This window comes from Triturus cristatus, chromosome 4_1 (genome assembly GCF_964204655.1).
Source record: "Triturus cristatus chromosome 4_1, aTriCri1.1, whole genome shotgun sequence".
Lineage (NCBI taxonomy): Eukaryota > Metazoa > Chordata > Amphibia > Caudata > Salamandridae > Triturus > Triturus cristatus.
Genome location: NC_140585.1, coordinates 68645377 through 68667176, shown reverse-complemented (window position 1 = coordinate 68667176; position 21800 = coordinate 68645377). Strand labels below are relative to the sequence as shown.

Here is a 21800-nt window from a genome sequence, read left to right as displayed (position 1 = left end):
CAGAACCTGTCTCAGAAACGTTAGAGTTAAGTCTGCTTTTCCATACACTGAGGCGCTTATTTACAAGCCCCTTGCGCCAATATTCCAATATTAAAAGTGACGCACCGGCAGCGTAAGGGGCTTGTAAATAAGCCCCTGAGTGTTTATTGGTTTGTTGATAACTTTAGCCCCGTTAGAACAATCTTCACAGAACTTTTCCTCCCAAAAAGTTAATTGACCTCAGCTCCTTCCTGGAATGTTTTGGGGTGATCTGTCTAGCGAGGCCAAGAAAAAAGGGGTGTCCTAAAACGCAAACTCTCCATTCATTTTCTATAGACTTCTTTAAGACGGGCGCAAACTGCTGGACGGAAAGACACCAGATTTGTCAGGAAGCGGATCTTGGCCCTCAGATTGTGGTTATTGTGATTTGGTGTAAATGCGTTTAGTAGTTTTTGAGATATTGAAGGTACAAAAATATAGTTATTTGGACGGGTGTATTCGCCAGAGTCTCGGGAGCGTCCCGCGAGAGCGCAAATTAAAAAATTGAGCCCTATGATTGGTTGAGAGGCCAATTTTTCACATGAGCCTTCTCGCAGGGAGTCTCGCGCGCTCTCTGTTTCACTGGCTGTTAAGTTCAGAAATGAAATGGCCGCCATTATTGTTTACTATGAAAAATTGCAGCTGTTGCCAAAATGAAGTAAAAAGTTAGTATAGTTAGCAGCACTAACTATAACTTGCGCTCCTGCCATGCACTGCTTATGACCTCACATGACATTACTCATTACATGCTCTATGTCATCATTTATGACATCACTGATTACAACTCAAAAGACATCACTGATAACATCATCCAATGATTGTTCTAATTTGTTTTATAGTTTACATAGTGGCGGGTAAGTAACAAAGTAACATATTACTTTTCTACCTAATATTGTACAGCCTGGGTCCAGCAAATGGGTGTGTTTAAAATAAATAAATGAAAATTTGATACTTGTATAGCGCACTACTCACCCGCAAGGGTCTCAAGGCGCTTGTACGAATACCGCTGTGGAACCCATCCTGGCTTTCCCTGTGAGGCGTCCACTCCTGGGCACCCCCAAGGTGGAGGCCAGGCATCCTTAGCGTTGTGGGGGCCGTTGTGGAGATTAAGCAAGCTATTGCCCAGAGTTGCAGAGTGGGACTCCATGATTGGAATAGGCACAGAGGCGATACTTATCAGGACCATGGAATTTTTGAGCCCAAGACCCGCCGAGGCGGGGAATTGAACCCTGGTCCCGGGCTAGACCTCTGCATCAGGGTCTGTCGCTCTAATCCTTGAGCCACACTTCTCCACCGTCTACAACACACATGTGCTACTAATGCGTGTGTAGTGGTATTGAACATGTTATACATCTTGGTATTCATTCAATGTAACTCTGTGTTCATGTGACAGTTGACTTGTGTACATTAAGTTCCAAACAAATTTTAGATTCTGCAGAAAAAGTTTGCAACATGAGAAAGATTCTACGTAGAAGATACTATCTTTTGTAAGCAGCCTTGAGTTATTAGATAATTATGTCAGCATGACTTTTTTTTACTTAAAATAGAAGACTGTGTGCACCAGGTACTGACCTATTTACATGTGTTTTCTTTGATTCAGAACAAGGACTATCTGTACAGTTATCACCACATTATGATGGGTCCAGGTAGTATGATCATTAGCACCTTCAGATATTGGTTATTTTTAGCAAATTGTGTCTTTTTTAACAACTGTTGAATAGAGTGTACACTGTTCTTGGTAGACTGTGTTCAATACTCAGTGGTGTATTTCTTATGAGAATTTAACTGTTTGTAAACAGTGTGGTATAGAATAAATTCTATCCAGGGAGTAAACACTTTTTGCAGTACCCAGTTCTCCATTGATATCTACTGCATTTCTCATTGAAGGTTCGGTAAGTGTCAGGGCTTTAATACAGTTAAAAGCTGTCTATAGTGGGGCATTTGTTGTGGAATTGGGATTCACTATTTTGGCTTTCTGTAAACAGTTGTATACGGATTTGAGCACCATACTCAATTAGGGTTTCGGATATATCTGTGGGTTATTGATAATGTAAACTATGCTACCTGTAAAGTGTATGGTATATGGTCAAAGTTGCATATAATGCTTGCTTTCTACATGTAAGGGAGTTGTATCTGTGATGGCACTAATAATGCATGATATCCCATGAGCTATTTTGTACTTACTGTCAGGCCTCTAATGCCATAGTAATTTATAGAGCAATATGCAGGAAAACATAGATTGGATGATGTTATCAGTGATGTCATTTGAGATGTCATTAGTGATGTCATATGTGATGTCTTAAGCAGTGCATGTCAGGGGCGCAAGTTATAGCTAGTGCTGCCAACAACAACTGGTGAATTTCAGTGGTTTTTATTTAGTTCAAAATGTTAATGTTGTCATTGACAAATTCACCAAACTATACCGTTACTTTAACTTTTGTTTTTTTTCAGTAGATATAAATAGAATATGTAATAAAGAACAAGTTACTTACCTTCGGTAACGATATATCTGTAAGAAACATTAGTTAGTTAGTTAGATTCCTTACCTTAGAATATCCCCAGGCGTCAGGCTGGATCCGGAAACATTTTCGTCAGCAATACCATTGCTCGTCGCTAGGCGTTGTCTGCGGCTCCGCGTCCGTCGTCGTGATCGCCGAGATGACGTCGTCGGAGTACTTAGACGCCGCCCTCGCGCGCTGACGTCAGTTCTTGTACATAGCTTTCCGCTCCAGGAACGCAGAGCCATGCAAGAAACCGACACTAGTGCCATGAATCTAGGGCCCTGAAAGGGATGACCTTAACCCTAGATGTCAGTTCGCAGAACGGGGAGGATGGGTGGGGCGGTAAGGAATCTAACTAACTAATGTTTCTTACAGATATAGCGTTACCGAAGGTAAGTAACTTGTTCATCTGAAAGAAACACGTTAGTTAGATTCCTTACCTTAGAATAGATACCCCAGCAATACCAACCCCAGTGGTGGGTCTGCGAACCAAGATCACACCAGGAAGTCATGGAGAATGGAACGGTCAAAGAAGCCGTCTCTCCAGACTTGGCAGTCCAGGCAGTAATGCTTGGCAAACGTGTGCAGCGAGGCCCACGTTGCTGCCTAACAAATGTCCTGTAGAGGGACTCCCCGTCCCAGGGCAGTAGTAGCCGCTGTGGTCCGAGTGGAATGGGCCCTCAGCCCCACAGGAGGGTCCTTCTTAGCCAAGGAATAACCGGCCTTAATGCACAAAACGACCCACTGAGAGATGGTCCGCTTGTGCACTGCCCGCCCCATATTAGCGCCCACGTAGTCAACGAAGAGTTGGTCGTCCACCCGGAACTGTTTTGTGCGGTCCAGATAGAAGGAGAGCGCACGTTTTGGGTCCAAACGGTGGAGCCTCTCTTCCTCTTCCGAGGGATGCGGAGGCGGAAAGAAGGTGGGAAATGTAACAGACTGGCCGATGTGAAAGGCAGTTACCACCTTAGGGAGAAAGGAAGGACGAGTCCTGAGAACAACCTTGTCCAGATGGACAGAGAGGAAAGGAGGCTTAGAAGAAAGAGCCTGGAGCTCACTCACCCATCTGGCAGAGGTGATGGCAACCAGGAAAGCAGTCTTAAGAGTCAGAAGACGAAGAGGACAATTATGAAGTGGCTCAAAAGGAGCGCACATCAGATAGGTTAACACCAGGTTCAAGTCCCACTGAGGTATTACGAAAGGGACAGGAGGAAACATTTCATTAGTCTTTATTTCGATATTTCATCATAAAAGACATAACAATAACAAGAGAACAAATAAAAATGACAATCGGTCATAATTAAAAAATACCATACAATGTAATCCAGTTTGTTCTTAGAACATATTAGACCTAATTAAAAATACCATACAATAAGTTCCAATTTTCTTTAAAAACAAGTATAAAGATAAAATTGTATATAAAAAATTCTCGGTATATTAAAACCACACGATTATTATCAGTTCAATAGCGTCTTTTATCAAAAATGAGAGCAGAGAAACAACTCTATTGGCAACAATCAGGAAGACCCCATATTAGTTTATTGTTGTTTGTATATTCCTGGCCCTAATAATCCACATCCAGCCCAGAAATTTAGCAACAGCTATAACCAAGGATTCCTGGGTGTTAGTTCTCAGAATCCTCAGCGCTTCAGAACCGACACGTGTGCCTAAATTTCGACAAATAGGTATCAACCACTTGTTACGTGGGGCAGTGTAGGCTGGACATACAAAGAATATATGGGCAATAGTTTCTTTTAGGCCCATACACCATTTGCAGACATCATCCTGCAGGCCGTTCCAAGATTTGGTGAAGGTTTTAATGGGAAGACTACCAACCCTAAATTGATGGTACAATTTACGATCACAAGACCTGGTGATAATATCCCAATAGTCCTCCATAAGGGGAACGATCTTGGGTTCGAAAAATAGTCCAGTCAGGGTGAATAGCCTCAGTCTTCATTATATATTTGTGACACACTAGTGCCCAGTATGTTTCTTTAAAAACCTTTTTTGTAGGAAATTGGCTATTAACAGGATCTAACCACAGGTTACTCATCCCCATATCCACCAAAAGCGTTCTAACTTCCTTAAACCATGGGATATTTCCTGAACCTACTACTGATCTAACATCCAGGATTGCCCGGGCGAATAGATCAAGTTCTGGGGTAGTCCATATCCGCCGCCAAAGAGCGAGCGGCCTGTAAAGTGCCACATCCTCAATAGATTAACATCCCAAATCCATTAAGAGGGGCTTTAATGGAGTAGAACCAGGAAGACCTGTCAGATTCCTCAAGAATTTGTTTTGAACCGTAACCAACATGGATAGGTCAGAAAAGCCCCATAGCTCCGCTCCATACAGGATCGCAGAGCTAATCCTAGAATTGTAAATTTTAAGGGCAGGACCTATCCTTTTGGTCAAGGACGATGGCTGTTCTTTAATTAAGCACCCTGTCAACTGGGCGAACTTGAGGGAAAAAACATCAATCTGAGGTTTCCATTTTAATTTGGACTCCAATGTAATTCCTAGGTAGGTCATTACATTGGTCTGGACTAACTTGGTATTATTCATAGTTACAGAGCCATCTACTTTAGAGAGGATCATGAATTTGGTTTTATCAACATTAACCTGTAGATCATTATCAGAGCAAAACTCTTCAAATTTGTTCAGTGCCCGTTGCAATCCCATCTGGGTTTTAGATAGCAAGAGAGTGTCATCCGCAAACATAAGTAACGGTAATTTGGTGCCATCCAGGGATGGAGCATCCGTTGGAAAAGCAGAAAAGTACTCCATTACCCTGTTGATGAACAACAACAAGAGTGTTGGCGCTAGAACACACCCCTGTCTAACCCCGCGTGACACAGTAAATTTTTTGTAACCTGCCCTTGCAGGCCCCAGCGAACACGTGCAAAATTTTCCTCGTAGCTTGATTACTAGGGCCAGTAAATCCAAAGGCATCCCCATTTCACTCAAAGCCCTCCATAGCTTACTCCTAGGCACCAAATCGAACGCAGACTTGAGGTCAATGAAGGCAGCATAGATGGTACCACCACCCAAGCTCACCACACACCAATAAATCAATAAAAACCTAAAGACTTGCTGGATAGTGCCTACACATGGTCGAAACCCAGCCTGTAGTGGGGACAATATATCGTCAAGCTCCATCCAACTCTGTATTCTCGCGAGAACCATCCTTGCAACTATTTTTTGTATGCAATCGATCAAACTGATCGGACGGTAATTTCCTGGATTGGAGCGGTCACCCTTCTTGTAAATTGGCAAGATCTCAGCTCCCCGCCATGAATCTGGGATGCGTGCCCCATTAGCTATTGCATTCGCCATAAATACTATATAGGGCACCCAATTGGCAGTATCATACTTGAAAAGATCCACAGGAACACAATCCATGCCCGAGGCCCTACCACTGGGGGCCTTGTTTAGGGCATCCTCTGCCTCCTTACTGTCAAACGGTAAAATATGATTATTAGTTGGGGTACAAAAATTAAGCTCCAATAATAAGTCAGACCGCAAGGAATCAATCACTGCCCCCGACACAGAAAACTGGGCACCAAAGTGATTTACCCAGTCATCTGGGGAAACATAATTTGTGGGGGATTGTGATTGTGTACCATTACCCCATTTCACAATATGCCAAAATTTGGCCATGTTTGTTAATCTACTAGCATCAAGAAGATCTTTCCAATGCTGCTCATCCCATTCTTTTTTGGCACAATGCAAGACTTTTCTATAGTTTCGCCTGGCCGTCCTAATGTTGGGCATTAGTTTAGACCTAATTGCCAGAGACAAAAGTTTGTAAGATTCACTGCACAATTTATTGTACCATGATTTATCACTACACTGACTCATTGCGTTCTGGGGTCTAGTGGTGTTAGAAAAAGGGGATTTTAAACTCAAAAATAGGTCTTCATGAATATTGAGGATACTATCATTAATTTCAGCCTGAAATTTAAAGGATCGCAGTATAACCAATGCCCGTACCACCTCTGATCTTATATTTTCTAGGGCCTCCATATCATCAAACACTCTTGCCCATCGAACCCTTAGCAAATCATTTGTTAGTAGGGCATCAGCAGTGGCCACCTCTGTTGGTTCATTACCTGTCGACATTACAATAAGATTGAGACTAAGAAGCAGAGGATTATGATCACTTTCTGGACGTTCGAGAATCGCCATGTCACCTAAAATAGACCAATACTCAATCTTAATTAAAATATAATCAATTCTGCTTTTATGTTGACCATTATCGAAAGTAGCCCTACCCATTTTGTCTGAAGTTGATCGTCCATTGGCTGCCCTAAAGCCTCGTTCCAAACAAAAGCCCAGCAGTTGTAAGGCAGATTCAGACCATTTCTTTATAGGTGGTAAATCGAGAGGAGGAATATTCCACTCAGCATCCTCCTCATCCATAATATTTTCCCCTTCATGATTTAGGGGTTCAAATGTGCAGTTAAAATCCCCCGCTATGATCGTGATACAATCGTGCCCCACCAAATCAAAAAAGGAGTCAAAATCAACAAAGGTTTTCGAACTCTGCCCCCCTGGCATCCCTCGCATATATACGTTTGCAATAAGAATATCCTGTAGGGCAGGACGATGTAATTTAACAGCGAGGATATCTGGGCTATTTATAAGAATCTCCTCCTGACAATAGTTGTTTGATTGCCTAACCCAAAGTGTAAGGACCCCCGAGGGCCTACCCAGTTTCCCTCTCACCGCTGCTTTAAAATTTTTTAGATATCCTAAGTGGTGGGTGGGTTCGACAGCCCATGTCTCCTGGAAAGCCCAGATGTCATACTTCTCCACAAAGTCTGACCATTCTGTTACCGGGAGTCTGCGCTGTAACCCTGCAATATTCCAGGAAGCAAACGTGAGCAAAGAAGAATGACTACTCTGGCCTGGCAAAAAGTGAGCATTTACAGACTGTGTGGGCACTTCCAATGCCACATGACCCTGGGATATTTCCCTTCCCAAACCTGAACCCTCATACACAGGGATCACAATGGCCGGCCTTTCTAATTCACCAAAAGCCATTGTGAAACCACCAAAAATCTCACCATCAATATTTTCCGGCCTGTTACCACCCCCATCATCACATAAAGCCATCCCAACATTCGGTTCCGAACTCCCTGTAGAAAGGGAGAGTCAATCCACCTGATCCAAAACTCCAAAACTATTGTTTATAGGAATGTTGTATGAACGGTCATTTAACCACCCCCTTTCTCGCTCCCTGGTGACATTAGCTGGGGCCGACCATTTCTGCCTTCCCAAGTGATTTCCATGAGGGTAATAATAAGAGAGAGGGTGTGACTTAATGCAAGATACCATACCCTCAATTCCCTGTTCACAGATAAATTTCACAGCTCGTTTATCTCTAAAGTTGAGAACAATACAATTACCTGTAGAATCCTTCTTTCGGGTTCCCAACCAACCTACTCTACGCACATGAATGATCTCACTAAACACATGTAAAGGTAGGGATTTATGTTTGTTCAACCAATGTACGGATTTGTTCTTAAGTTCGTCATAAGATTCTGGGGTATTACTACCAAACCCTGGAACCCCAGACAAGATCACTACATAGGGTGCCCAATCTGGAGGTAAGTCCAAAAGGACCCTATTTGGCTTTGTTCCAGTTCGAGCACTACTCAGTTGGCTTCCAGTGCTAGCAACTCTAGGGGCAGAAGGGTGGAACCCCCTGTTCTCGTGCGATATATTGACCGCTGCATCCGTGTTAACGGATGCAGCAACCAATCTAGTAATAGGAATGTTATTGGGAGATGGTAAAACACCTACTTGCACAACTGGTAGCCATGGGTTATTTGAAGAGGGTTGCTGACATGGCACCGACATTGGTGCGGATAAACTCTCCACCTTTGTTGTTAATATATTCACCGCATCAACATTTGAGCCCACCCTCGTATCAATGGCTCGGAGTTGCTCTTCAATACACGTTAGCCGCTCGTTTAGAGGAGAGACAATTGAAGAGACTACATTTTTCATTTCTTCCCAGAATCTAGCACCTAAATTTAGAGATGAAACATCCCTTATTTAATTGGGTGGGGGTATCTGCACCAAGCCCGGGGTGGCATTATTGGTAGGGGGATCAGGGGGGTCACTATGCTTCCCTTTCCCTAATTTGGTACCATTGTTTGATTTACCAGCTGTCGCATTTGTCTGTCTCAATAAGCCTCCACCCCGTTTACGTTTGCCTGCATAAGCACCTAGGGGGGAGGGCACAGATTTATTTGGTAACAAATGAGGTGTAGATCTCGTTGACACCCGTGATGTCATGGGATTTGAAGCAGAACTCTGTGGTAGTCCCTCATTTGCTGGATGAACACTCTGATTAGACAGGGACAAAACTGAGTCTACAACCGGGTGGGACTGAATTAGGCCATCAGGTGGAAGGTGGACCGGGGAGGGAACTCTGGCCAATCTCCCCAGCGAGGAACGTTTAGTATACTCCAATTCAAGAGACACTCTGCGTTCCGCTAATGCAATCTCCTTTTCCAGGACCGAAGTAGCTCTTATAATGAAGTTATCTAATGTCCCAGCAACACCAATATTAGAGCTTCTCCCAATTGATTCACGGCTGCCTGCCATAATTAAATAATCAAATAAATAATGCAAAAAACACAGATTGTACTAGTAATAATAATAATAGTGCATACAACCCCTAACACCAGGGCACAAGCTTTCATTCAAAAGGTCCTGCCTTTGCCCTCGCCCCCGGGCTTGCCCGGACTTTTCTCCAGCGCGCCGACCAAGTAGCCTCTTAGCGAAAAGTCAGTGGGCGTTGGAGAGGCAAATTCTGGTGAGTTCAGGTGAGGCAATCACAGGGCTCCTGGAACTAGAAGTCCTACACAGACCTACACCTCTTTCGGGTAATCTCCCCACACAGCGGCCGCGCCTAAGGTGTTTGTAGGCAGCGGCCGCAGGGGAGACAGCAGGCAGGACACAGAGCACCAGGCAACGGGGCAAAACAACAGCAAGCAGCAACATGCAGCCCAGAGACAATTTAAGCAGCGGCGCAGTTCCTTCCTCTGGAATCGGCTAACAAGTATCCCTTTAGGTAAACGTAAGGGGATCAAAGGACAGTCACAGGATAAAGAAATAAAGGATTCATAGAGACTGTATCCCTTCCGTAGGTACACAAAAAAAAGAAATACAGCCGATCCTGTCCCTGGCGACAATGAGACAGTTCCCTGTATTCTCAACTGACTTTTCTCCCGCTGGGGCTGTCCGCCCTCAGTGTCGAAGTAAGCACCAGGAATTATGCCCCCAAAATGGTAGAGAAACAACAGGCTCCTCGTAGCGGGCCCCCGGTAACGCAGCACGCAGCACGCAACTGTGCCAGTATGGGCCGTCGGGGGAGTACTGGTCTGGAGGTTTCACTCGGCGATGTCGATCAGGACACTATCTCACTCCCTCCCTACCCAGGTAGTGGCACACAGCAGCGCTGGACCGGAGTCCAAGCGATTACCTGGGGGGTCTGCCTCGTTGTCTTCTTTCCCGCTGTCGGATATCCCACGGAGCCGGTCAGGTCACGGCGCTCTCTCTCTTCAGGCACACAGCTCAGCCTACGGCGGTGAAAACACACTGCGCTCTGGCAGATCACGGGCCGGGCGGGCGGCGGTGACAGCAGGCACGCAGGCACGCAGCACCTCTCGGCTTCCTCACGATCACAAGCAGAGGCGATCACGAGGAAAAGCTCCGCCTCCGCCTCCTCTCAGCCTCCTCTCAGCAACACGGGCTTCCGCAGGCACGCAGCACAGGAGGAAACATTTAATGCCTTTAAAGAATCTAGCAACAACAGGGGACTTGAAAAGAGAAGGCTGATCAGGAAGCCGTAAGAAAGCAGAAACAGCTGAAAGATATCCCTTGAGGGTGCCCAGAGCAGAGCCCTGCTGGGCCAGGGAAAGAAGAAAGAGGAGAACTTCTGAAAGAGGGGCGGAAAGGGGATCCACAGCCTTTGCTGTGCACCATGCCACAAATTTGTTCCACCGGCAGGTGTATACCATTTTAGTGGAGGGACGCCTGGCTGCCAGAATGACATCACAGACTTCAGGAGGCAAGTCAAATGGCATCAACTGTCACCACTCAATCTCCACGCATGGAGGTGGAGACTGGACAGGTTTGGGTGGAGGACCGTCCCCTGCTGCTGCAACAGAAGGTCCTCCTGAAGAGGCAGGCTGATCGGGGGATCGATCGATAGACTGAGTAGCTCGGGATACCAGTATCTTTGTGCCCAATCCGGAGTCACAAGGATGACTTGGGCCCGGTCGCGCCCGATCTTCTTCAGCACTCTGGGCAGAAGTGGTATAGGCGGAAAGGCGTACAACAGACCGCAACTCCACTCGCGACGAAAAGTGTCTCCGAGCGAGTACCGCCTTGGAAATTCCAACACGCAGAACTGATGACATTGCGCGTTCTCTTCGGTGGCGAATAAATCTAACCAAGGCTCTCCCCACTGCCGAAAGAGGCCTTGCGCCACGTCCGAGTTCAGATGCCATTCGTGATCCATCATGCACCGGTGGCTGAGTTCATCCGCCCTGGTGTTCAAAGAGCCCACCAGGTGTTGAACCACCAGGGTGATGCACTGATGTTCCAGCCATGTCCAGAAGCGCAGAGCCTCCTGAAAAAGGGTCCATGACCCCACCCCGCCCTGTTTGTTGCCATACTACATGGCGGTGGTGTTGTCCGTGAACACCTGCACTACACTTCCCGAACAGAGGTAAGGAATGCCTTCAGTGCAAGCCGGATCGCCCGCAGCTCCAATAGGTTGATATGGAGCCGGGACTCCGCCGGAGACCAGAGGCCTCTGATCTCCGCCTCTCCCATGTGGCCCCCCCATCCCAGAAGGGAAGCATCCGTCACCACTACATGCTCCGGTTGGGGTAGGGAGAGGGATCTGCCACTGACCCAATCGCGGTCCGTGAGCCACCACTGCAACTGCCTTGCAGTGCCCACCGAGATCAGGACGTGGTCGGACAGGTTGCCCCGATGTTGAGCCCACTGGAACTTCAGATCCCACTGCAGAGCCCGCATCCGCCACCTGGCGTCATGTACCAGCAGGATGCAGGAGGCCATCAGACCCAGCAGCCGCAGCACCAACCTGACCGATACTCGGGATAAAGGCTGAAAGATCGGAATCAGAGCCTGAATATCATGAACCCACTGTTCCGGAGGATAGATCCGAAACTGCGCCGAGTCCAGAACCGCTCCCGATGAAAAGGAGCTTCTGGGAGGGACTCAGATGCAACTTCGGCACGTTGATGGAGAACCCCAGCAAATGCAGGAGGTCGGCCGTAGTCTGGAGGTGGGAGACGACTGGGGAAGACTGGAACCCCCAATCTGCGCAGATGAGCTGCGCCCACCGCCATCACTTTCGTAAACACCCGAGGGGCACTGGTGAGTCCGAAGGGGAGCACGGTAAACTGAAAGTGCTCGTGGCCTACCGTGAACCGCAGGTAACGCCGGTGGGCCGGCAGGACTGGGATGTGGAAATATGCGTCATGCAAGTCCAACGCTACCATCCAGTCTCCAGGGTCTAGTGCAGCAAGAACCTGAGCTAAGGTGAGCATCTTGAACTTCTCCTTCTGGAGGAAGGCGCTGACGCACCTGAGGTCCTTCTTGGGAACCAGCAAGTAGTGGGAATAACAACCCCGACCTACTTCTGGGCCAGGAGCGTGCTCGATGGCCTCCTTGGCCAAGAGGGCCGTAACTTTCTCCTGCAGAAGTTGCAAGTGATCCCCCTACATGCGGTGGTACTGCGGTGGCATGGCTGGAGGGGCTGCCTCGAAGGGGAGGGAGTAGCCCCTTCGGACGATTTGCAGCACCCACCTGTCCGACGTGATGGTGGGCCTGAAAGGTCAGACTAGGAAGGCTTTGAGGCAGATGCTGCTGGGGCAGATGTGGGCTGACCGGCTCTCTGTCCCCCAGCTCCACAGGGGGACAGAGAGCCGCGTCCGTGACCGCGTTGAGGCTGGTTCTGCGGCCTGTGGCTAGACGGACTTGTGGGGGCGCCCCTTTCTTGGCCACGAAAGGGGCGAAAAGTGGAAGATTGCGGGCGCTGGGCCGAGATGCCCAAGGACTTGGCCGTAGCCCTGGAGTCCTTAAAGCGCTCCCGCGCACTATCCGCTTTGTCGCCAAAAAGGCGACGGCCATCGAAGGGCATGTCCATGAGGGTGCTCTGAACATCCCCGGAGAAATTCGTGGATCTCAGCCAGGCGTGGCGACGAATCGCCACCATTGTCGCAATCGCCCTACCCCGCAAGTCCGTGGTGTCAAGCCCACATCGAATCGAGTACCGTGCTGCATCCCGCCCCTCAGCAAGATCCTGGGTGAGCCGTGTCCAGGACACCTCCGGACACTGGGACAGCACGTCCGCCACCGTATCCCACAAGGAGTGGGTGTAACGGTCCAAAAGGCACGCGGTGTTGATAGACGGCAACCCCAAACTGAGGGAGGAAAACAGCTTCTTCCCAAACTGTTCCAACCTTTTGGATTCCTGATCCGGAGGAGCGGACGGGAAGGCGGTCTGGGACGTAGAGGCCTGGATAACCAGGCTCTCAGGGGTGGGGTGCACCGACAGAAAGCTGGGGTCCCCCGGTGCAGGGCGGTGGTGCCGGGCCACGTTCCTGTCCACAGGAGGGACTGTGGAGGGCTTGGACCAGGTGCCCATCAGAACGTCAGTCAGTGCTTCATTGAACTGCAGTAGAGGCTCCGAAGAGTTTACTGGCGGTTGAAGCACTTCAGTGAGGAGATTAGTCCTCACGGCCACTGCAGGGAGCTCCTGATGAAGGGCTTCGGCAGCCCTGCGCAGCACCACAGAATAGGTAGCACCCTCCTCCGTAGCCACGGAGGGAGGAGAGATGAAGCCAGTGTCAGGGGAGTTGTCAAGACCACTGGCATCCCCCAGCTCTTCTGCCCAGTCCTGATCAAACTGGCACTGCTGTGCCAGAGGGTCCTCAGACCCCTCCCAGTCATCCCCGTCATCCGACTCCTGGCAGATAGGCTGAAAGGTCGGAGCCGGGCGGTAGATGAATTGCTCGTCCATCAGCGCCTGGATCCCACGGGGGCCTGCAGCGTCGGGATCGAAGTCAACGACGGGGCCTCCCAGTCGGACCTGCGGGGCCCGAAGGCGCGCCGGCAGGCCTCGACGGCGGAGCGAGACTCTTCATGGCCACGAGGAAGTCCCGGATCTCGCCTGGAGTTGCATTAGGCCCAGGGACCAGAGGGTATGGGGCCGGATGCGACTCCTGCGGCTCCGACGGAACCGCGCAGGTGGTGCCACCCGAACCCTCAGCCGAGTCGCGCGACCGTCGAGGGGAGTCAGAAGAGTGATGCCGCTTCTTCGACTTCTTCTTACTGTGCCTCGACTTACCTGAATGCGAGGACTTCGAACCCAACGAGTGATGATGGCTGCAGCTCCACGACCGGTCCCTCGACCTCCACCGGGACCTTGAGCAGCGCGGAGACGACTGCCAGACCTCGAGGAGCTTGCGGGACTGCTCATGCCTTCGAGGTCAAGGCCCGGCAGTCGGGGCATGACTCGGCATCATGGTCGGCCCCAAGGCAGTAGAGACACCGACGGTGGTGATCCGTAACTGACATCAGTCAGTGACAGGCGTCGCACGGCTTGAAACTGGACATCTCTACCGGCACCAGGAGTCGAGGTCGACTCGAAAGAGGAACCAAAAAAGTTCAAAAAGTTTAGTCAAAAAGTGACTAAAGGGTATGCTCTTCCCGGATCTGCGCTTACTGGCGTGGAAAAAAGAAGAACTGACGTCAACGCGCGAGGGTGGCATCTAAGTACTCCGACGACATCATCCCGGCGATCAAGACGCCGACGACGGACGCGGAGCCATAGACGAAGCCTAGCGACGCACAAGGGTATTGCTGACGAAAATCTTTCCGGATCCAGCCTGACGCCTGGGAATATTCTAAGGTAAGGAATCTAACTAACGTGTTTCTTTCAGATGCAATTGATATACAAAAACTATGTTCTTGAAGTATAACAACTGACAGTTATTCTAGTAGGTATTAAGGCCCGATGGGACCTGCTCATGGTAACCCATATTCTACACATTTGGGACCATCACCATTTTTTGGGTGTGCCAAGGAAGAGGAAGGGGAAAAAGAAGACCAAATCAACGAGTGAGTTGGAGCCCGCTACCTACATTACGACAAACACAGAGCCGGCAGAAACAACTATCAACCAGCAAGAGCAATTGATTGCTAATCTGGGAGACTACAAATTATCTAAAGAGGAATAACAAGAGCTTAGTAAACATATGGGATTTGTACCCACATATGTTGGAGTCATGTTTAAAATAAGAAGCTTACAGACTTCTTTCGAAAGATTTTCCTTAAATGCTTTTTGCTAAGTTAGATTGCATTGATACAGGCGTAACCAATACTGGTTTGAAAAACAGATACACTTTTGTTCCGCCTCCCCATACCCATAGTTGTATACCGTGGAACATGCTGCTCTAAAAGTTTTAGAGGGTGGGCATAACAAACACAGACCCCCCGGTTAGAAATAGTGGTCTCTAGTTGGCAATGGTTGGCACCTTTGTCCAAGCAGGGACCCTTGTTCCTAATATGGGTAAGGGAGTTACACTCCTAAAATAACCCCTGCTCACCCCCTTGGTAGCTTGGCATGAGCAGTCAGGCATATCTCAGAGGCAGCGTGTAAAGCATTTGCACATAACCAACAGTAATACAGTGAAAACACTACAAAAGGGCACCACACCAGTTTAGAAAAATATCCAATATTTTTATAAGTCCAAAACAAGGCCAAAACCAAAAGAATCTAACATACAGTACTTAAAAATATATACTTTGCAATATATCCTTTAAAATTACAGAAATATCTCAAAAACACAGTTCTTCCGAGTCAGTAGCTCCGTCTGGGGCTACTGCGATACTGAAAACAACAGACTCCGACAGAGCCGGTTAGCGGAAGCTGGCGTCTGTCGGCCCAGAGCGATGCGTTGTGAAGCTTACGAGCGGGGCCCCCAGCCACAATGCGGTCATGGGTGGCGAAGTCAGCAGGTAGTGACGACGTCGGTGAGATAAAGTTGGTGAAGTGAAGCAAGGCGTACAGAGTGTGGTGCCCATAGGTCACGGTGCAAGCAGCGGCTCGGTGGCGGCGATCGTCGTCGTCTGTGAGACCAGGATTGCGGTGCAAGATGCAGCGGTTCCTTATGCAGTGCCTTCAGGACACAGAGCCAGCGATGGAGACAGTGACGGAGTCGGTTGCTTTTCCCTTCTCTGTGGCAACTGAAACAGTGGTTCCAAAAGCGGTACCAAGAGGTTGGTGAAGCCTTTGCAGTCCCTGAGATTTCAATACAGGAGGCAAGCTCTACTTCAAGCCTTGGAGATACTCAGCACAAGTAAATAAAATTCAGTCCAGCCCTTTCACTGCCCAAGGCAGAAACAGCAACTGCAGGCCATTCCAACAAAGCAACAAAGGGGAGGTACTACTTCTGGCAGCTTTTCCAGCTCTTCTTCTTGGCAGGTTCCTTGATTCCAGAGAGTTCTAAAGTTCTGGGGTCTGGCAGAGAGTGTCTGTGCTTAGTCCAAACCAGTTCTGTCCTCTCTGGCCCAGCTTTCTGCCAGGAGGTGGCGACAGCATTGTTCAAGGCAGACCAGGCCTATTCAGGTGTAAGGAAATCTCCTCCCACTACTCTAAATGCAGCCCAGGTCTATTCAGCCCAGCCCTGACTGATCCAGGAAAGTCAGGACACACCTTGGCACCCCCAGGTGGCTGTCTGAAGAGAATGTACATCCCTATACCCTGTCACTCCAAAGCCAGACAGTCAATCAATCCACAAACCCAGCAGAAGCACACAGGATGGCTAAGCAAGAAAATACATATTTTCTAAAAGTGGTATTATCAACCACAGAACATAAAAATCCTCTTTACTAAAAGATGCATTTTTACATTCTGACTCCAGGCATACTAAACTCCATTTCGCTATCTTGTCCCAGTGGGAAGTTATGCTTATAAGATGTTATATGTAAAACTCCCATTCTACGCTATGGGACAGATAGCCTTTCCATTGGAAAAACAAAATGCACTGTAATTCACTACCAGGACATGCCACACACATCAGTACATGTTCTACCTTTAAAATACACAGTACCCTGTCCACAGGGGTACCCTGGACCTACCTTAGGGGTGATGTATATGTAATTAAAGGGAAGATTAGGGTCTGGCAAGTGGGTGCATTTGCCAGGTCGACATGGCAGTTACAAACTGCGTGCAGACACTGCAGTGACAGGTCTGAGATACCTTTACAGAGCTACTCATGTGGGTGGCACAATCAGTGCAGCTGGCCCACTAGTAGCATTTGATTAACAGGCCCTGGCACACCCAGTGCACTTTACTAGGGGCTTACTAGTAAATCAAATATGGCAATCTTGGAAACACGAAATCCGTAATAATAATTTACAACAGGAGCACTTGCACTGCAGTGAGAAAGTGTGCAGAGACACTAAACTAGCAAAAACAGAGTAAAAACCGGGAGGTCAAAAAGCAAAAAGACAGGGGATCTGCAGCCGTAAAGGGTGCTTGGGACCCGATGAATCACTCCAAGCTTTGTGATGACAAAGATTTGTTTTTTTTAGTGGTAATGGTGGGCTATGAAGTACTTGCTTTTAATCGTAACAGTATTTACACAATCAATCAATCAATCAATCAATCAGATAATTTGTAAAGCGCACTACATACCCGCAAGGGTTTCAAGGCGCTGTGGGTGGGGAGGGGGTAGGGGTGCTGTTGCTACTGGTCGAACAGCCAGGTCTTGAGTTGTCTCCTGAAGGTTAGAAGGTCTTGGGTTTGTCGTAGGATGAGGGGGAGGGTGTTCCAGGTCTTGGCGGCGCGGTGGGAGAAGGATTTGCCTTCGGCTGTGGTTCTACGGATGCGTGGGACGGTGGCCAGGGAGAGGTCTGCGGAGCGGAGTTTCCTGTTGGGTACGTAGAAGGAGAGTGGACTGTTGAGATAGGCTAGGCCTGTCTTGTGAAGTGCCTTGTGTGCGTGGATCAGGAGCTTGAAGGAGATTCTTTTGTCGACAGGGAGCCAGTGCAGGTTCCTCAGGTGGGGGGTGATGTGGTCGCGGCACGGGACGTCGAGGATCAGGCAGGGTCATTCTGGATTCTTTGCAGTCTGTTGATGAGCTTGGTCGGGGCTCCGACGTAGAGGGCGTTTCCTGCCGACCAGGGCCTGGGTGACTGTTTTCCTTGTGTTTGTCGGGATCTATCTGTAGATCTTGCTGAGGGTGTTGAAGCAGGTGGAGGAGACAGCGCTGACTTGTTTGGTCATGGTGAGTTTTGAGTCGAGGATGACTCCCAGGTTGCATGTGTGGTTGGTGGGAGTGGGGGGTGTCCCCAACGATGCGGGCCACCAGGAGTCGTCCCATGCTGAGGGGTTGGGCCTGAGGATGAGGATCTCTGTCTTGTCTGTGTTCAGCTTAAGGCGGCTATCCTCCATCCAGTCGGCGATGGCCTTCATTCCCTGGTGGAGGTTGGATTTGGCGGTGAGGGGGTCCTTGGTGAGGGAGAGGATCAGTTGCGTGTCGTCGGCGTAGGAGATTATGTTGAGGTCGTGATGTCGGGCGATGCGTGCGAGAGGTGCCATGTAGATGTTGAACAGCGTCGGGCTGAGGGAGGATCCCTGCGGGACGCCGCAGATGATTTCGGAGGCTTCGGATAGGAACGGGGGGAAGCGGACTCTCTGGGTTCTGCCGGAGAGGAAGGAGGAGGTCCAGTCCAGGGCCTTGTCTCGGATCCCTGCGTCGTGGAGTCGTGTGCGTAGTGTGCGGTGGCAGACGGTGTCGAAGGCGGCGGAGAGGTCCAGAAGGATGAGGGCCGCCGTCTCGCCGTTGTCCAGTAGGATCCTGATGTCGTCTGTGGCGGCGATGAGGGAGGTTTCGGTGCTGTAGTTGCTGCGGAATCCTGACTGGGAGGGGTCCAGGATGCTGTTGTCTTCGAGATAGCGGGTGAGCTGGATGTTGACTATCTTCTCGATGACCTTAGCTGGGAACGGAAGCAGGGAGATGGGCCGGAAATTTTTCAGTTCGCTCGGGTCCGCCTTGGGTTTCTCCAGTAGGGCGTTAACCTCGGCGTGTTTCCAGCTTTCAGGGAAGGTCATGGTCTCGAAGGAGAGGTTGATGATGTTGCGTAGGTGGGGTGCGATGGAGCTAACCGGCTTTGTTGAAGATGTGGTGTGAAAAAGGGTCAGAGGGCGAGCCGGAGTGGATTGTGCCCATAGTCTTGATTTTGTCTTCGATGCTCACGTTTGCCCAGGTTGTCAGGGGGTCGTAGTCAGTGGGGTGTAGTGGTTCTGGCATGTAAGGGCCTGTTAGGGTCATCTGGGGGTTGAAACTATCGTGGATGTCAGCGATCTTGCAGTGGAAGAAGGTGACGAGGGAGTCGCACAGGGCTTGCGATGCGGGATGTCGTTGGCGTTGGAGCTGTGGTTGGAGAGTTCCTTCACGAGGTTGAAGAGCTCCTTGCTGTTGTGTGCGTTGTTGTCGAGGCGGTCTTTGAAGGAGGTCCTCTTGGCGGTCCTGATGAGGTGGTGGTGTTTGCGGATGGCGTCTTTGTGGACTGCGCGGCTGCCCGGCGACTTCTCGCTGTGCCATATGTTCTCCAACTTCCGGCAGGTGCGCTTTGACGCTAGGAATTCCGGGGTGACTCTCTTGCTGGTGTCTTTGAAGGTTTGTTTTTTCAGCGGGGCTAAGGTGTTGGCGCAGTCGTCCATCCATCGTCTGAGGGTGCGCGCACCATCGTCGGGGTTGGAGGGGTTGGTCGTTGGGTTGAGTGCGAGGTTTGTCTGTAGTTGTAATTCGGTGATTTTGCCCCAGCAGCGACGGGGGATCTGTAGGGTGCGGTGATGTGCGACGGGTTTTCGGAAGGTGAAGTGGATGTAGTGGTGGTCGGTCCAGGTGGGGTCAGAAACGTGACTGAAGGAGACGTGTGGGCTTGAGGAGAAGATGGCGTTGAGTGTGTGTTTGGCGATGTGGGTCGGCGTCGTGATGAGCTGTTCCAGTCCCAGGTTGGCGAGGTTGTCTATCAGGGTGGAGGAGTTGCTGTTGTTGTTGTTCTCCAGATGGAAGTTCAGGTCTCCGAGGAGGATGTAGTCGGTGGAGGTCAGTGTGTGCGTGCTGATGAAGTCGGCGATGGCGTCGCAGAATTGTGGTCGGAGTCCGGGTGGTCTGTAGACGAGGGTGCCTCTTAGGGTGGTCTTGGGGTCCGTGTGGATCTGGAAGTGCATGTGTTCGGCGGTGCTGAGAGTGTCGTCGGTGTTTGTTGAGACCCTGATGGTCTTCTTGTGGACGATGGCGCTTCCTACTCCGACTACGTTGGTGCGGTCTCTGCGGGTGATCTTGTATCCGTCGGGGATGGCTATGGTGATGTCTGGAGAGGAGGCTTCGTTCATCCAGGTCTCGGTCAGGAAGGCGACGTCTGGAGATTCGGTGTTGAGTAGGTCCCAAAGCTGGGTGGCGTGTTTGCGTGCAGAGCGGGTGTTGATCAGGATGCATCGGAGCTGGTTGGGTTTTGTCGTGGTGGGTGTCTCTGCGTCTTTGATGCAGGAGAAGCTGCAGTTCTGGCAGGCGAAGGGACCGTGGGTGCGCTTCGGTGTGGCCCTGCAGCAGGTGGGTGTTCGTCCTGGGTTGAGAGCGATGAGGGTGCTGGTGTCGTATCGGAGGCGGTCTTCATGGCTGGTGTGGGGGCCAGGGGTTCTGGCGCTGGGCGCGGTCCAGGTGCGGACGGGTGCAGACGGGCTTGCCTTAAGCACGCCTTTGGCGCACCAGCGGCGCACCTGCACTGCAGCCACCATTTTAAGGGGAGGTGGGAGGGAGGAGCAGCTGGGAGGGGGGAGGCAGGTGGCAGGGGTCAGCAAATGGGCGCGGGGGGGCGGGGCCGCAGGGGATGCAGCGGCAGGAACGGGAGCGGCGCGAGCAGGCACAACAGGGGGCATAGAAAGCAAGTGGGCAGCGGGGGCACAGAGGAGCAAAAGGCACACAGGGATGGGGCACAGAAAGCAAATGGGCAGCGGGGGCACAGAGGAGCAAACGGCACACAGGAACGGGGCACACAAAGCAAGTGGGCAGCGTGGGCACCGAGGAGAAAAAAGGCACAGAGAACTCAGGGAGCAGGTGGAGCTGCAGCAGGGAGGGGAGCGACCTACCTGGCAAGCTCAAGGGTCTCTCTCCTCACCGCGCAGCGGGCGCCATTTTAAGGGGAGGTGGGAGGGAGGAGTAGCTGGGAGGCGGGTGGCAGGGGGCAGCAAATGGACACGGGGGCAGGGCCGCAGGGGATGCAGCAGCGGGAATGGGAGCGGCACGAGCGGGCACAACAGGGGGCACAGAAAACAAGTGGGCAGCAGGGGCACAGAGGAGCAAAAGGCACACAGGAACGGGGCACAGAAAGCAAGTGGGCAGTGGGGGCACAGAGGAGCAAAAGGCACACAGGAACGGGGCATAGAAAGCAGGTGGGCAGCGGGTGCACAGAGGAGCAAAAAAGGCACAGAGCACTCAGGGAGCAGGTGGAGCAGCAGCGGGGGGGGGGAGCGACCTACCTGGCAAGGTCAAGGGTCGCTCCACAGCCCTTAGTACCCCTAAGGATGTGTTGAAGGGACAGTTATGTAAAAAACAATTGCATTACATACACCCTGGTATTTCCAAAACTTACATTTTGGAAGCACCATTTTATCGTAAAACTATTTACACATTTTGTATCAGTGTATCTTATACTGTGTGTAATGCATTGCAAGTATAAAATAATGACTTACATATTCACAGTGCTTTGTGTCACAGGCTGTGATCTCGTAGCACTAAAAATATACAAGTCACTATTCTCCACTGCACCAACCACGATTTAATTCTGTGGCTCTCTGGTTACACCTAGACATCTGCAAATGACTAAAAGAGGTTTCATAATGTACTGCAGTGCATCTCCCACTGAGTAACAACTTTTAAAATGTATTTTTCATTTACGCTGCCCATTATTTTATAAGTAGGTACCTGATGGTGAAAGACCTAAAAACACGTACAGAATATTTTGGGGCGTATTTATGAGAGGTTTGCGTTGCCAGAACATCACTTTTTTTTATGCTGCGGCGGCGCACGCATCTCAACCATATCGATGAGGCAGCACAAAGTCACCCTGCATGGCTTTACATGGCCTCATAGATATGGAGTAAGGCAAAGTGCGCAAGTCACTTCGTTGCCTTACTCTGCGTCAAAGAT

General features: G+C 50.0%; 1 pseudogene across 1 annotated transcript in view; it reads right to left on the bottom strand.

Annotated features, from left to right (window-relative positions):
- Window positions 1-21800, bottom strand: part of LOC146839544 (aldehyde dehydrogenase family 3 member B1-like) — a 386047-nt pseudogene that overhangs the window by 348952 nt on the left and 15295 nt on the right. The window lies entirely within an intron of this gene.